The 16,020-nt window shown below is 38.4% G+C and overlaps 1 pseudogene; it reads right to left on the bottom strand.

The window, feature by feature from the left end:
- Positions 1–1,916: 1,916 nt before the first annotated feature.
- On the bottom strand, positions 1,917–2,307 carry LOC143646867 (ubiquitin-conjugating enzyme E2 K pseudogene; annotated as a pseudogene).
- Between the last annotated feature and the right edge of the window lie 13,713 nt (positions 2,308–16,020).

The following is a 16,020-nucleotide window of genomic DNA, read 5'->3' on the forward strand; positions in this document are numbered from 1 at the left end:
TATAAAACTCAAAGGCAAGAAATAGCAGCCTCCAAGAGCAAAGTATGTAATGTTTGTCTTTCAGTTCTGAATTCTCTCTCTCATTTGTCTATCCATAGGACAATTAATTATACCCTGATAATATAGGCAAGTAGTATCCAAATATATGCGTTTGATAATTTTTTTAAACTTCAAATATTACTAACATTACCAAGCCATCCTCCACAAAAGAAAATTAATTTTAAACAACATGGGGAAAAAGGGAACACATTTTCAGATATTACTAACTTCCTTCAAACTATAAAATAAAGAAAAAATTTTGTTTCCCTTGGCATCTTTAGAATATATACTACAACAATAAAAGGAAGTGATTGTATAACAAAATTTATGCTTAAACAAACATTGGGGAAAAGATAGCAACTAGTGTTTCGTGTGCAATAATATCTACTCTAAGAATTTACTATTGAATAGGAAAGGCATACAAGTTTTGGAAGAAGAGTCATGTCCTTCTTTTATTGATTCTTTTATTGCTTCTAAGTATCAAGATTGCTGAGAAACCAAGTGAAGTTTTGTTGAATTGATGGTTCAAAGATTATTTTCCAAACATCATTATAATTTAGGATAAATAACATTAAAGAATGGCAAACTTTATAATACAACTTTCAATATAGAGCCTTATTTTAATTTAGCCTGAATCCATTACATTTTTTGTTACTTAATAAGAAGTGTGTTTCTATGTATAGGACTGCCTGCATAAATCTACTTCAACCTTGAGGAAATAGTCACATTAGTGTTTGAGCCTGCAAAACTAGTAATTTTCAAACTTTGAACTTAGAATGAAATGTAACTTTAATACAAATAGAAAGTATGACTATGTACAAGAGAAGGTAGTTTTCAATTCTCATATCAGAAACATCATAAAGAAAGTCAGATTTATAGTACACTTCTGTGTCTATGTGCATTTGAAGTATGTACAATAAAACAGCAACACAGCTGTCATGTTGCAATACGGGGAAACTGCAAGGAAGAGTAACTTTAAAGTATCCAATAAAGCAATCCCTATGAAGCCTAAATTTAGGCTTTAAACAAACAAACAAGCAAACAAAAACCCTACTGCAGTTGATTGCATCCTTGCAAGTTTCATAGAAAATTTTTTCATCTAAGATAGTTTAAAAAACAGAAATGTCAAATTTATTGAAAAACTAAATTGGGTTCTTTCATTACATCTTGGAATACTGCAACATTGTGTATTTACTGTTATTTTATTGTTTTGCTAGAGAAATAAAATTGACAGCTCCATTTTTGCATTATTTCTTACATAAAAAAGTTTAAAGAGTGCTTGCAGAACTCTAACAAAATATTCCAAACCTATTACCCAAAAAGAAGCAAAGGATACTAGTGTCCCTTGGCACATTTCACCAATAAATACAGAGAAAGTTACCATTAGACTACTAGCTGTGAGTGATAGAGGGGGGGAAACAGGGTGTTCCAATCTGTTGACAAGGACAAAAATAAGGCTCTGAATAGGTCATCATCTTCAATTCAGGATAAATCACATAATCAAAAATTCTCAAATGCAAAAATGGTGGTCTTCTCAGCTACCCACCCTAAGAAGTCAAGCACAAGCATGAAATAAATTCACAGGCACAGAGCAGCCACGCTAAAAATGGCTAAGGTAGCTGTGATGCAGCAGCAGCAACCTGAATGGATCTGACAAACTCAAAGTAGTATCTTAATTATCCAACAAAATCCCTAGGCAAACTCTTGCTAATCTTGGCACACTAAATTAGCATGTTTTTTCCATGGTTGTGGTTTAACTCAAGGAATTTTCACACTATTAAGAAAAAGAATTAAAGTATTTCCCCTTTTTAAGATTACACAGATGCTTAATTATCTTTAATTACAGAGCATGATTTTTTTTCTGTCTCCAATGGTGCTTAGATAATATCATTAGGTAAGAATAAGTTTAAAAGAAATCTATGCAGAATGCTGAAGTAACAGATTATGCTCCTCAAGAAGAGGCGTGCTTGATGAATAGAGCTCTCTCTCTGCCTCATACTCAGAAGCAATTCTGTTGCAGTCTTTTGACATCCCATGATTTTGAAGACAAAGCCACTATTACTGCATTCAAATCAAAGTCCATAGGACATAGGTTTTATTTTTGATGCATTCTGTATTAGAAACTCATGCTCCAGAATGCACATGTGCCCAAAGTCAAGTTGCCTGTCTGAACATTTCAGGATTTTGTTTGTACTCATTTGCTACTACTGTGTCTTGTGGATCATCTGGTTCTGCACCTTCCAATAGTGCTTGCAATGACAATACCATGAGGAAAGTAATTGCTGCCAGCCATTGATATTTCAGGATATCCAAATGAATAGCCAGTGTGACAAAACTAATACTAGGATGCCATATTTTAAGTGGTAAATTGGAGCACTTAAAATATGGGATCGAAGGATGAGTTTTTGGTATTTTTATCTCTAGCTGGTATCTTTCTCCTTCATATGGTGTGTCTGAAGTTCCTGGTATTTCTCTTTTTAATTCTATAAAATTCTCATCTACAAGATCTACTTTAATTTGATTTTTGTTTGCCTCCTTGCTCTATAGCACCTCCTTGAACTCCTGCTTGATCTACTGCACTGCTGTTGGCCATGCCTCTGCCCAGTTGATTTATACCTCCTCTGCCCTCACTGTGGCCACTACCACCTCTTCCTCCACTGCCTCCTCTATTGGTGATTCAGACCTGAGCAAATGCTGGCATTGCCAGCCCAATCACTATGCTCTCTTTATGTCTTTAGCCAACCCTTTGAAGTCATTTAGGAAATTTGTTTGAACACCTTTGATTAGTTGTCCCAAATTCTGTGTCTTTGGCTTTTTAATTTATTTGGTTTGGTCATACCTTCTTGCATCGTCATGTGCTTTGTGATTTTCTGTTGGTTTCAAGGCATTTGATTATCTTGAAAAGTTACTTTAAAAGTTGATTCCCCTTGCTTGTCTAAGATGTTTTAATTGCTTGGGTTTGCACTGAAGATATCCTTCGGCACTTTGGTTTCCAATAATTTTCAGTCAAACGAGGGTCTACCTCATACACAAGGTGCATTCCCATTCTGAAATCTCTTGGGGGCTGGGCAGAGAAGCAGTTTCTCAGACCACACTTTGTCTTCCTAGATGATGCTCTTGGGCCACCCACAACGCATCTCTCTCTCTGACAGTGACATCCCATTGGGCCTAGGCTCCAGTGGCATTAATACCGTCAAGGCCACAGCTCTCTCAGTATGCTGGAAACTGCCACTCCAAGGGTAGGCTCCACATGTGAGCAGAATGTGTCTGGTGATTACCAGGCTCCCGCATGAAAAGGCCTAAGGCTGCAGGGCTGAGCATTCTATTTCCTCATCCGACAGCTCGCCCTGGAGTGCTCTGCTTTTCACCAGCCAGCAAGAGTTGGGTTTAAGGGCACTGCTTTGGCAGTTGATTCATCTGTTTCTCATTCAATACAAGGCTGCATTCTTATGTGTGTGTGGGGGGGTGGGGGTGGGGGTGGGGTTCAGACCTGCACAAATGGGCCTGGGATAGGGTCTGGAGAGATTCTGAAAAGCTCTACCATTCCTCTGCACTTTCTAGCCTGCCCAACATATGGCATTGCTCAGTGAGTTAATCAATTTCAGAAGCTGTTTGCCTCCTGAAGCCCAGGACCAGGAAGGGATCAACTGCGGGGATACTATGCACTTACTTTGTCAGCCAAAATCTGGCTCAATGTGGGCTATGTCCCCCACTTTATTTGCAAAGGATTCCCCCGGCTGCCCCAGGCTGCAGCCATCCACCAGGCAAAAATCAGGCCTCCTGTTGCTATTTCCCTCAAGTGTGGGGATGGACACTAGGACCCAAGGCTGGAAACAGTCTCTTTCCAGGTTTTCACACTCTTCAACCCATACTGACCTGGGCCATGAAATGTCCTTCCCTATGCCCCAGGTCCCCAAACACTTGGTTTGGGTATATTCTGCCTGGCTACCTGCTACTTTTAGGGAAGATTTTGTGATTCCTCCCAATTTCTCCATTTTGGAAAATCCTCCTTGCCCTATTTTATTCTGCCCTCTCCAGTGGCTAAAAGTCCTGCTGTAAGTCTCTGTGAGCTTGCATCTCTGTGTCTGGGTATAGATGGGGACATCTCTTACTGCTGGGAGAGATTATACACACTGCGTCCCCCATGGGAAGTATCCTAGTTGCTGCCTCTGTGCATTTCCCAAATGTGTGGGACCAAGTGAGGATAAGGGGAGAGGACCACATGGCCTGGGATAGAAGCATCCTATGTGATATTTTTCTCATTCTTCAGTTCAGCATTTTTGGGGTCCTACTCCAGTCTATAGCTTAATCTAGAGTTCTGAATAAATGAGATATCTTTTTTTTTCTCACTGAATCTCAGGAGAGAGTTTTCATTAGCTGTTTATGTTACAATGTTGATCTCTCCAACACTTTTAACTTCCTGGGTTTTTTTGTTTGTTTGTTTTTTTCCTTACAGTAACCAGTATAGTGGGTGAAAAACGATCTCATTGTGGTTTGGATTTGCATCTCACTAATAGCTAGTGATGGAAAGCATCTTTTCATATGTTTTCTGGCTATCTGTACAAGCTCTTTGAGGAAATACCTATTCAAGGCTTTTGCCCATTGTTCAATTGAGTTGTCTTCTTGTTGAGCTGTAGGACTTCTTTATATATTCTTGGTATTAAAATTTTTTTATGATATGTGGTTTCCAAATAGTTTCTCATATTGAGTGTTTTGTTTCTTCACTATCAGGACAAAGTCCTTTGATGTACAAAAGTTTTTAATTTTGAGGAGGTTCTGTTTATCTACTTTTCCTTTTGCTTCCTGTGCTTTGAGTGTAAAGTCTAAGAAGCCATTGTTTAACATGAGATCCTGAAGATGCATCCCAATATTTTCTTCTAGATTTATAGTCATGGCTTTTAAATTTAGGTCTTTCATCATTCTGAGTTAATTCTTGCATAATCATTTGAGATGGGGGTCCTCTTTCATCATTTTGCTTATGGCCGTATAGTTTTCTCAGCATCATTTATTGAAGAGAATATTCTTCCTCAATTGACTGGACTTAACAGATTTGTCAGAAATCAATTGGCCATAGATGTGAAGGTCTATTTATGAATCCTCAACTTGATTCCATTTGTTGATATATATATCCTTGTACCAGTACCATGTTTTGTCCACTGCAACTTTGTAATATGCATTAAAGTCAGGAAGTGTGAGTCCTCCAACTTTGCTCTTCTTTTTCAAGATAGCTTTAGTTATTTGGGCCACTTACCATTGCAAATAAATTTAATAATTAGCTTCTTTATTTCTGCAAAGTAGACTATTGGAAATTTTATTAGGATTGAATTGAATCTGTTTATCAGTTTGGGTAGGATTGACATTCTAACACTTTTTAGTCTTCCAGCTCATGAAAATGTTATTTCATTTCAATTATTTGGGTTTTTAAAAATTTCTTTCAGCAATGTTTTCTAGTTTTCTACATACATGTTTTTAATCCCTTGGCTAAATTTAGTCCAGATATTTGATTATTTTAGTTCCTATTTTAAATGCAATTTTTTTTTCTTCATTTACTCCTAAGATAGTTCATTCTACTGCTGATTTGGGGGTGTTGACTTTGTATCCAAAGACTTTTGCTGAACTTGTTTATTAGCTCACATAGCTTTGTTGTAAATTTTCAGGACATTGTAAATATGGGATCTCATATATATGTATATATCAGCACTTTCACTGTATTTCATAAGTTTTGATACATTCTGTTCTCATTTTCATTTCCCTCAAGATATTTATTGATTTTTCCTGTAATTTCTTCCTTGACTCACTGATTAAGAGCATGCTATTTAGCCTCGATATATTTGTGTATTTTCCAGCCTACTGCCTGCTATTGATTTCCAGTTTCATTCCATTATGGTCTAAGAAAGTCTTTTGTATAATTACAATCATGTGTTTATTGAGACCTACTTTATGATCCAATATGTGGTCTTTCCTGGAGATGATCCACGAGAACTTAAGAAGAATATACATCCTGCTGTTGTGGTGTTCAATGTTCTGTAATGTCTGTTAAGTCTAGTTAATTTCTCTTGTTATTGAAGATCTGTTTCCTTATTGATCCTGTCTTGATGTTGTATCCAATGACAAGAGCAGTGTATTGAAGTCTCCAATTATTATTGTAGAAGCATCTATTTCTCCCTTCAGTGTTGCCTGTGTTTGACTCATGTATTTTGGAGCACTCTGACTAGGTACATAAATATTTATGATTGTTATTTCTCCTTGATGAATTATCTCTTTTATTGATAAATGAAGTCCATCTTTATCTATTTGAACTGTTTTACATTTAAAATCCAATTTGTCTAATATTAATTTAGCTATGACTCATTCTTTTCTGGTTGCTGTTTCACTTTCCTTGGGTCTAAAGTGAGTCTCTTGTAGACAGCATACAGTTGGATTCAGCATTTTTCATTCTGCCAGTCTATATAGTTTTTGATTGGGGAATTTAACCCATTAACATTCTATGTTATTACTATAAAGACAGTGATTTCTTCAAACTTTCCTAAGCATTGGGAAACTTTAGGTGAATATTCTTCAATTATTCTTTCTGCTCCTTTTCCCCTATCCTTTGGAACAATATATATTCGTGTACTTCATGGTGTCAGTTTCCTGAAACCCTCCTCAATTTTTTTCCTTTTACCTATCTGTTCTTTTGTAAGACTTTAGATGCCTTATCCCCTAGTTAACTGATTTTTCTTCTGCCTTTTCAAATCTGTTGCTGTATGTCTTCATTGTGTTTTTCATCTCTTTCATTGTGCCTTTCATTCCTACAAGTTATTATTATTTTTTAAAGCTTCCTAGTTTTTCTTTATGGTCTTCTTTATATTCTCCATCTTGTCACATTTTCATTCAACTCATTGAATTGTTTTAGAATATGTGTTTAAACACCTGTATTCATTTGCTAATGCTTCTAAAAAGCAATAGACAAGAAATGGAACAGCATTTAAAAAGGGAATTTAATCAGTTACAAGTTTACAGTTCGAAGGCTGTGAAAATGTCTCAATTAAGGCACCAAGAAGAAGTCATCTTCATTCAAGAAAGGCTGATGCCATTCAGAATACCTCTGTCAGCTGGGAAGGCATGTGGCTGATGTCTCCTAGTCCTTGTTTCTGGTTCCATTGTTTCCAGCTTCTGGTGCCAGTGGTTTCCTCTTGAAGCATCTGTGGGCATTCACTTAGATCCCCTGGCACAACACTGGTGTTCTGACTTGCTTAACATCTCATGGGAAGGCACATGGCACTTTTTGCTGGGCTCTGCCCATGTCTCTCTCAGCTCTGAGTCAACTTTTCTCCAAGTGTCAGCAACTGTGCCAGCTCTGTCAGTTCTGAATCTTCTCCAAAATGTTTTCCCTCTGTAAAGGATTCCAATAAACTAATCAAGACCCACCTTGAATAGGCAGAGTTAATTCCCACTAATCAAAAGATCACATCCACAATTAGGCACATCACATCTCCAAGAAGATAATCTAATCAGATGTTTCCACCCTACAGTATTGAATGAGGATTGAAAGTAATGGCTGCCCAAAGACTGGATCAAGATTAAAATATGGCTTTCCTGGAGTACATAATAGCTTCAAACAGGCACAATGTCCTTATTTATTCAGCTCCTGTATCTCATGTGAATCTTTGTGCTTCCTAATATCACTGGTTTTTTGCTGGTGTTTAGACATCTGATTTTCTTAATTAGTTCATCCTTTCCTCTTTTTTCTCTTTTTGGCCTAAGGTTTTTTGTTAGTTGGCTTTGTGGTCTGTTCTTTTGACATTTGGTTCAACTTATTCTAGACCACTGGTATGGCTTCTGTTTAACTGATTAGAATTTTTTCAGCTATTTTTCTGACTCTCTATACATAGCCAAGGAGTCTCCAGTGAAAACGGGACACAGGCTGTAAAGCAAAAGGGGAAGGGATGACCCAGACCATTCATTTTAGACATTTTCAATGTGAGAATGGCAAGTTCCAAGGAAGAATTTGCCATTATAAAGTACAAGATAAATAGTTGTGGCATTAACTAGAGTATATGTGTAAATGAAAAATAGCAACATTTAAGGAGAGATGAAATTCAAAGCTTCATCCCTTGGCCATCCAACACCCAGCAGAACTGAGCAGCATAGACATCTCCCAATAGCTGCCAAATTGTATATTTACTAACATAGTTCAGTATTCCATTCTGTATATGTGGAACATATCATTTCAAGTAAAAACATTTATTGCTAGTGCTAATGAAAGGGTGTTAAAAACAAATAGAGCATTTGATCAGTGAGTGGAAAAGTATCTGCAAAGTCCCCTTTGGGGAATGGTGAGAACGGGGAAAAATTCAACTTCCCCAAGTTGAATTCTTGATATTCTCACAAGCAGTATGGACAACCAAAGCTATAGGCTGAGCCCCCAGTCTTGGGGTTTGTTCATATGAAACTTAACCCCACAAAGGATAGGTCAAGTCTATTAAAATTTAGGCCTAAGAGTCACCCCCAAGAGAGCCACTTTTGTTGATTAGATGTGGCCTCTCTCTCCAGCCAACATAACAAGTAAACTCATCACCCTCCCTGTCTATGTGGGACATGACTCCCAGGGGTGTGGACCTTCCTGGCAACGTGGGACAGAAATCCTAGAATGAGCTGAGACTCAGCATCAAGGGATTGAGAAAAACCCTAGAATGAACTGAGACTCAGCATCAAGGGACTGAGAAAACCTTCTCGACCAAAAGGGGGAAGAATGAAATGAGACAAAGTGTCAATGACTGAGGGATTCCAGAGTCGAGGCGTTATTCTTATGCATTAAGTAGATATCACCTTGTTATTCAAGATGTAGTGGAGAGGCTGGAGGGAGCTGCCTGCAAATGTAGAGCTGTGTTCCAGTAGCCATGTTTCTTGATGATGACTGAATAATGATACAGCTTCCACAATGTGACTGTGTAATTGTGAAAACCTTGTGTTTGATGCTCCTTTTATCTACCTTGTCAACAGACAAGTAGAACATATGGAATAAAAATAAATAGGGGGAACAAATGTTTAAAAAAACCAAACAAATAGAGGAAACACACACACACACACACACACACACACACACACACACCAGCAGATTAACATTCCCCGAACAAGAAAAGAAAATTTTTTCCTGGGGGCAAAAATTAAAAAAATAAAAACCTGCACAAAAAAAGAGCAATCTCAAAAAGATGTTCCACACCATAAATACATGGAACCTTGAGTAGGGCATGAGATTTTGTAGTTTGTCCAGTGATGCCCCGATAAATCCCAGAGTGATTTGAACAGCAAATAAAAAAGTACTTGCAAAGTCCCCTTGGGGGAATGGTGAGGAAGAGGGAAAATTCAACTTCCCCGAGTGGAGAATTCTTGATATTCTCACAAGCAGTGGGGACAACCAAAGCAATAGGCTGAGCCCCCAATTTTGGGGTTTGTTCATATGAAATTTAAGCCCGGTAGGCTAAGCCTACTTAAAATTAGGCCTACGAGTCACCCCCAAGAGAACCCCTTCTGTTGCTCAGATGTGGCCTTAGTTAACACGACAAGCAAACTCACCAACCTCCCTCTCTACGTGAGACATAACACCCAGGAGTGTGGACCTTCCTGGCAACGTGGGACAGAAATCCTAGAATGAGCTGGAACTCAGCATCAAGGGATTGAGAAAACCTTCTAGACCAAGAGGGGGAATGAAATGAGACAAAACAAAGTGTCAATGGCGGAGAGATTCCAAACAGAGTTGAGAGGTTATCCTGGAGGTTATTACACATTATATAGATATCACCTTTTAAGTTAAGGTGTAATGGAGAGGCTTGAGGGAACTGCCTGAAAATCTAGAGCTGTGTTCCAGTAGCCATGTTTCTTGAAGATGACTGTATAATGATATAGCTTTCGCAATGTGACTGCGTGATTGAAAACCTTGTGTCTGATGCTCCTTTTATCTATGGTATGGATTGATGAGTAAAACATATGGATTAAATATGAATAAATAGGAGGAACAAAAGTTAAAATAAATTTAGTAGACTGAGATGCTAGTGATCAATGAAAGGGAGGGGCAAGAGGTACGGCATGTTTGAAATTGGTTTTCTTTTTCTTTTCCTGAATTGCTGCAAATGTTCCAAGAAATGATCATGATGATGAATATACAACTATGTGTTGATATTGTGAATTACTGATTATATATGTGGAATGGAATGATCATATGGTAATAATGTTTGTGTTTGTTACGTTTAAAAACAATTTTAATTAAAAAAAAAGACATTCCATATATGCAGGGCAAGGATGCCAAATATCTCCCAAAGGTAATATGAGATCTTTTCCCACAAGTGAAATACATAAAAGATACAGAAAAAAGCCAGGATCTTATCATGTGGCTTGGCTTAGTGCATCTAATCAGTAAGAGGACACTGCATTCATGTGTTGAGTTAAAACAAAGCATGGGCAAATTAATTACAGATCCTTGCTAAGACGTATTTTTGCCAACATTGAATAGCACAACCTGCAAGAAAAACTCATGCAACTTTTACTCTCAGTTTCTGACTATGATAGCATTGTTCCCAACCGGAGGGAACTTCTCAACAAAAATCCCAAGGAAACCTGTTCCTGAGGCCATAACTTCCCTTTACATTAAGGTGATATGGCTATATGGATATGATTCCACTCCTGGACAGGATGTGCATGAGACAGTCTTGTCTCAAACAGCACTGGAGTGATTCATGAGACAAGAGAGTCTCCAGTGGAAGATTCTCACTGGGGATGATGGTGGGCACAATCATGGAAAATATTAACCACAACAACCCACTTTAGGGTGGAAGCAGCAGCATGGAGGTAGGTCTCCATGGTTGGAAACCAGGAAACAAGATACAATGAAGGGCCATAGAGGGAAAACAAAGAAAGACCATCAGGTAAAGACAAAAGAAGGGATGAGGTCCATTTTCAGGGCAGTGTTGCTTTAGTTACTAAAACAGAATAGATGATGCAGAAACTGATGTGATAACTCTGGAAGATCAATGCTAATGCCAACACTATGAGAAGGGTGGGTCTCCTGAATTAGAGGAGCCAATAAAAAGCAGAAGGAAGATGGCTGGAGGGAATGCAAAGATTTAGAATACTGCATAGCTGCTCTTTAAGTGCGGAGTACTGAGAAAGATGCATGGGTTGTTTAGTCTTTCCTGTGCCCCTACCAGGAAAGTGAGGAAGATAATTCCAACTGTGAGCATAATGAAACAGATGGTGAAGATAATTCACCTTGACTGTAGCCCAATATTACTCCCTATCCAAGTAGCTGCTAAACAAACCCCCCTGCTTCAAAACACAGTGTTTAGCCCATAACTGGAATTTAGTGGAGACTGAGCATTTAGCTACTGTTGTCCTCTCTGTGACTCTAAGGCCAGTATTGCCCATAATCATGTGGGTATTTGCACTGGTTTGAATCTGTGGACCTCAGAAAAGCCATGTCGTTTAATCCTCAATCAATACTGTTGGGTGGGAGCTTTCTGATTGTTCCCATGGAGATGTGACCCATCCAATTGTAGGTGGTAACTTTTGATTAGATGGTTTCCAAAGAGATGTGTCTCCACCCATTCAAGCTCGGGTTGCTTACTAGATAGAGCCCTTTAAGAAGGGACCATTTTGGAAAAGCTTCAGAGCTACAAGAGCCCATACAGCGAGGGACCTTTGGAGATAAAGGAAAATGCCCCTAGGGGAGCTTCATGAAACAGGAATCTTGGAGAGAAAGCTAGCAGACATCACCATGTCACCATGTGCCTTTCCAGTTGAGAGAGAGATTCTGAAGGTCATTAGCCTTCTTAAACCAAGGTATCTTTCCCTGGATGCCTTAGATTGGAAATTTCTATAGCCTTGCTTTAATCTGGACATTTTATAGTCTTCAGACTGTAAACTTGCAACATATTAAATTCTCCCTTTTAAAAGCCTTTCCATTTCTGGTATATCACATTCCAGTGCTTTCAAACTAGAACAGTACTCACTAATCTTACTAATAATAATTTAAAAAGTAGGACAGGTTCAACAAAGCTTCCTCATTAAATGGAAATGGTATATCCGAAAGCAAATGTCAGCAGGATGTGAGCAAGTCAACTGGCACAATGAACAGAGTCCTACTCTGGTATAGCATAGAGGATGAGATGGCCCTGCCCTTGGCTAAATGGGATGGTATGGCTTGGTTCATAGATCAAATTGCAAAACTCATAGCTGATGGATTGAACTGGGCTACTGTGGGACTTTGTTCCAAGAATAACCTTTTGAGACTGAATGAGGGTGCTCTATCAAATAGGTTGAACTCCTTGTGACAGTGATAGTTGTTCAGACTACTCAAATGTACTGTTACATATTTATGGAATCATTAGCTCTTGCAAACTATCCATATTGTCCAGTGATCGGCAAATCAATTGGATTATAAGGAGCTCCTCCATGTGGGCATAGAAGTTATATAGCAATAGTTTGTGAGTTGGGAAGATGAATTTACCACTATTGTTGATACCCACTGCAAATGACCATTCGAAGCAGAACACATATGGAATTTCCATGCCATCCAATCATGTACCAAGTTGCCACAATTGCTTAGCAGATCTACCACAGGACACAGAGGCCCACCACACAATAATGGGCCAAATCAAGAAGAGTCATATTAGGAGCAGAGGCCAAAGGCAGGGCACAGTCTATGTGGTCCCTAACAATGATCTCAGGTCGTGGGCCATATCAGGTGGAGATTAGGCCTTGCATGGAAAAAGCCACTCAACCACATTAGATTGCTATCCCTGGTCATGGGGTCCAATGTTGCCTCACCACTTTAGACATAGATTCTAGATATGGGACAGGATTTCACATTCAGCTTGCCTTGAAGTAATATATAGGCTATGTGAACTGACATATAATACTCCAATCAGATCAAGATATCTCACTTACAACCCATAGTCCAGCACTGGGTGTGCTCCCACTGCATAATGGCCTCTCATGCTTCCTATAATCTTCAAGGAAATGGGCAACAGAACATTGTAACAGATGACTCAAGTAACAACTATACAACAGCCATAAGGAAGAACTTCTTAAGTGGTACCCCTATGCAATTAAAGTTACTGGAACATTAAAAGCTGCATTCCAGTAGAAGAGAAACTTGACAACAGGTCACATGGAATGAAGAGCCATGGGATTTCAAAATACAAAGTTCTCAGATGCAATCCAGCATAACTTCTACTACAGGCAACTTCTGGTGTACTACTGGGTTATGGTGGAAATGGAAAAGATTACAAGAGTTCTGAGGTCTTTCTGAGAATAGAAATTCCCATGATATACTGGATTCTGGATAATAAGTACCCTTACCCAGGCAATCCCAATGACAAAGTATCATCAAATGAAACTGGTAAATTCAGGACTATTCTTGCCAAGGTCTCTAGGAAGTGACATGCTTGCATGAATGGCTGGCAAAAGTACCAACTTTATATGTGCCTGTTGCAATACCAGAAGGCACTCTGTGCACTGAAGTTCAAAGGACCCTAACTCATGGATGTCCCATCAGATTCTCAGTGCTGTTTCACTGATGGGTAAGCCAAGCTGAAGCCATCTGGCATCCTTTGGGCAGCAGCTGCTGTTTCCCTTGCATTAGGAAGATGATATATCACCCCTGGCACCAGGAAAAGTGTCTATGAGCTGAACTGTGAATGGTCTTACATACCTGTCCATGGCTTAGCAGTCTGGTGAGGATTCTGGACAGAATGTAATTGGAAAATTAAACATTCTGTAGTGTAGTGAAGGAATCTTTGAAACAACCAGTAGTGTGGAAAAGCACCATTTATGTTATTCATGTTTATGTATATGGCAAAGGTATCATTATAATGGATGTCTTTGGAACGATGGCCAATAAAGTACAGACCAAACAGTATTTCACATTTCACATTCAGTAAGGCTAGAGATCCTGAGGACCATGCTTTCCAGAGGATGAGGATCATGGACTTAAACACAGTGACATCAATGAAATAGCTGAATTTCCCATGACTGCTTCCACTGCAGGGTTGATCCAACACTGAACTGGACATGCAAATTCTGACAGTATGAAATTATGGGCCCACTAACATAAGATTACCTCTCTCTATAAATTTCTAGTACATAGAAACTGAATTTTACTTTTACTTCAGACCCTGTGACATTCCTAAAATTAGTAATGAGCTTTAATTTTTTTTTTGCAAAGTTAATAGTGGTTTCTATTTATGCAACATGTCATCTACAAACAAAAAGTTTTCTATATTTTCCCCAAGTTTTCTGCTTTTCCTTTCCACTTTGACTTATTACACTACACAAGACAACTCTTAGGTCTACATACAATAGAAGTTATGAGAGATGACAGCTTTTTCTTGGTCCCTATTTAGGGTAAAGCAATCAGTCTTTTGATATTTCATAAAACATAAGGTATAAGGATATAAACACTTCCAGTGTCCCCAATTTTAGTAGGAAGGCATTTCCCAATCTTTCAAAATTATGAAACTGGCTGAAAAACTGATATATGCATGCTCAGGATAACTTTTCCAAAATTAACATCAAGAACTGGATTTCTGCATTTGGGCCATCATAATGGCACTTCTTGTGGGCCCTACAGATTTTGAAATGTATTATCTCTGATTATTAAGATAATTATTTCAGTGGGTTCAGACTGATACTAGCTGATTGGCCATTAGTGAGAGGAAATGGGAACTGTCTGGACTTCTGTTTGACTCCGAACTATTGTGTGCAGGACCCTCTCACCCATAAATATTGTTGTTACTTTTAGATGAACTATCATTCCTTTCAAGATCAGAAGCATAGCAAACATCTGTTCCTGTGCTTCAGATATTTAATCACTGACCCCAAAAAGTCTATCACTGATCCATAGAGGGAATCACAGAGCAATATTCATTTATCCTAGAAAACTCCCAAATCAGACTTTCATTCTCCTATGCTAAAACCCATAGCATTTCCAGCACTGCTCTGTATCTCAGTCACCAAATATCCAATAATTTGCCCAATCCCCTCAATATTCCCCACAGAGACACAATGACTCATGCCCACAACCTCCCCTATATGTCCATAAATGATTTACCATGACTTTACATTAAACACATTTTCCATCACAAAGTTCCTAGATGTGCCCAAAGGGTTTCACCCTGCTAATAAAGACATTTCCCTCTTATTTAATGCTTTTGTGATTCTTTCCTCGAATTTCATGTTACTGTGGTTATTCCGAAACTGAGAACTCTTAGTACTCCAAGGCTTGTATTTCACTGGGGGACAGTGTACAGCAATTACAGACCTAATAATTCATTCCTATTGAACCCATTTTATTTAAAGGATAAATTACAAATAAAGGCACTCTCATATTGAGCACAGACATAGGATTCCTCACATATAAGTTCTCTGGCTTGCTTATCAGAGTGGTAGATGAGGTCTTTCCACTTCCATTAGATTTATACTATGAATTCTTTCACACACTGTTATCATAGCCCTTATCAACTACTAAGGGCTTTGCTATGAAGAGAACATTCATATAGATTCTTTTCTGGATAAGATTTTTTTATATTAACTGAAATAGTACTGATGACTAAAGGCACTACCATAAAACTGTTTCTTCAGCATGTGAATTCCCTGGCACGTTTAACGGTTAAAGCCATGGCTGAAATCTCTTCCAAATTCAAAACATGGAGTATGTATGAGTTGTCTCATTTTATCTAAGATTAGAATATTCACTGAGGGCTTCCCCATATTGAAGACATCCACAGATTTCAAGTTTGAATAATTCCACGCTAAGGATACAAAAATGAAGGTGTTCCCATATAGATGACACTCATATGGCTTCTGTCCACTGTGCATTCTTTCATTTTCCCTGAGGGCAGAACTATAGGCAAAAGTTTTTTCACATAGATGACATTCATGGGGCTTCTCTCAAGTATGAGTTCTCTCATGTTGTCTGAGGGTAGAAGAATGACTGAAGGCCCT

Source organism: Tamandua tetradactyla, chromosome 9 (assembly GCF_023851605.1).
Source record: "Tamandua tetradactyla isolate mTamTet1 chromosome 9, mTamTet1.pri, whole genome shotgun sequence".
Lineage (NCBI taxonomy): Eukaryota > Metazoa > Chordata > Mammalia > Pilosa > Myrmecophagidae > Tamandua > Tamandua tetradactyla.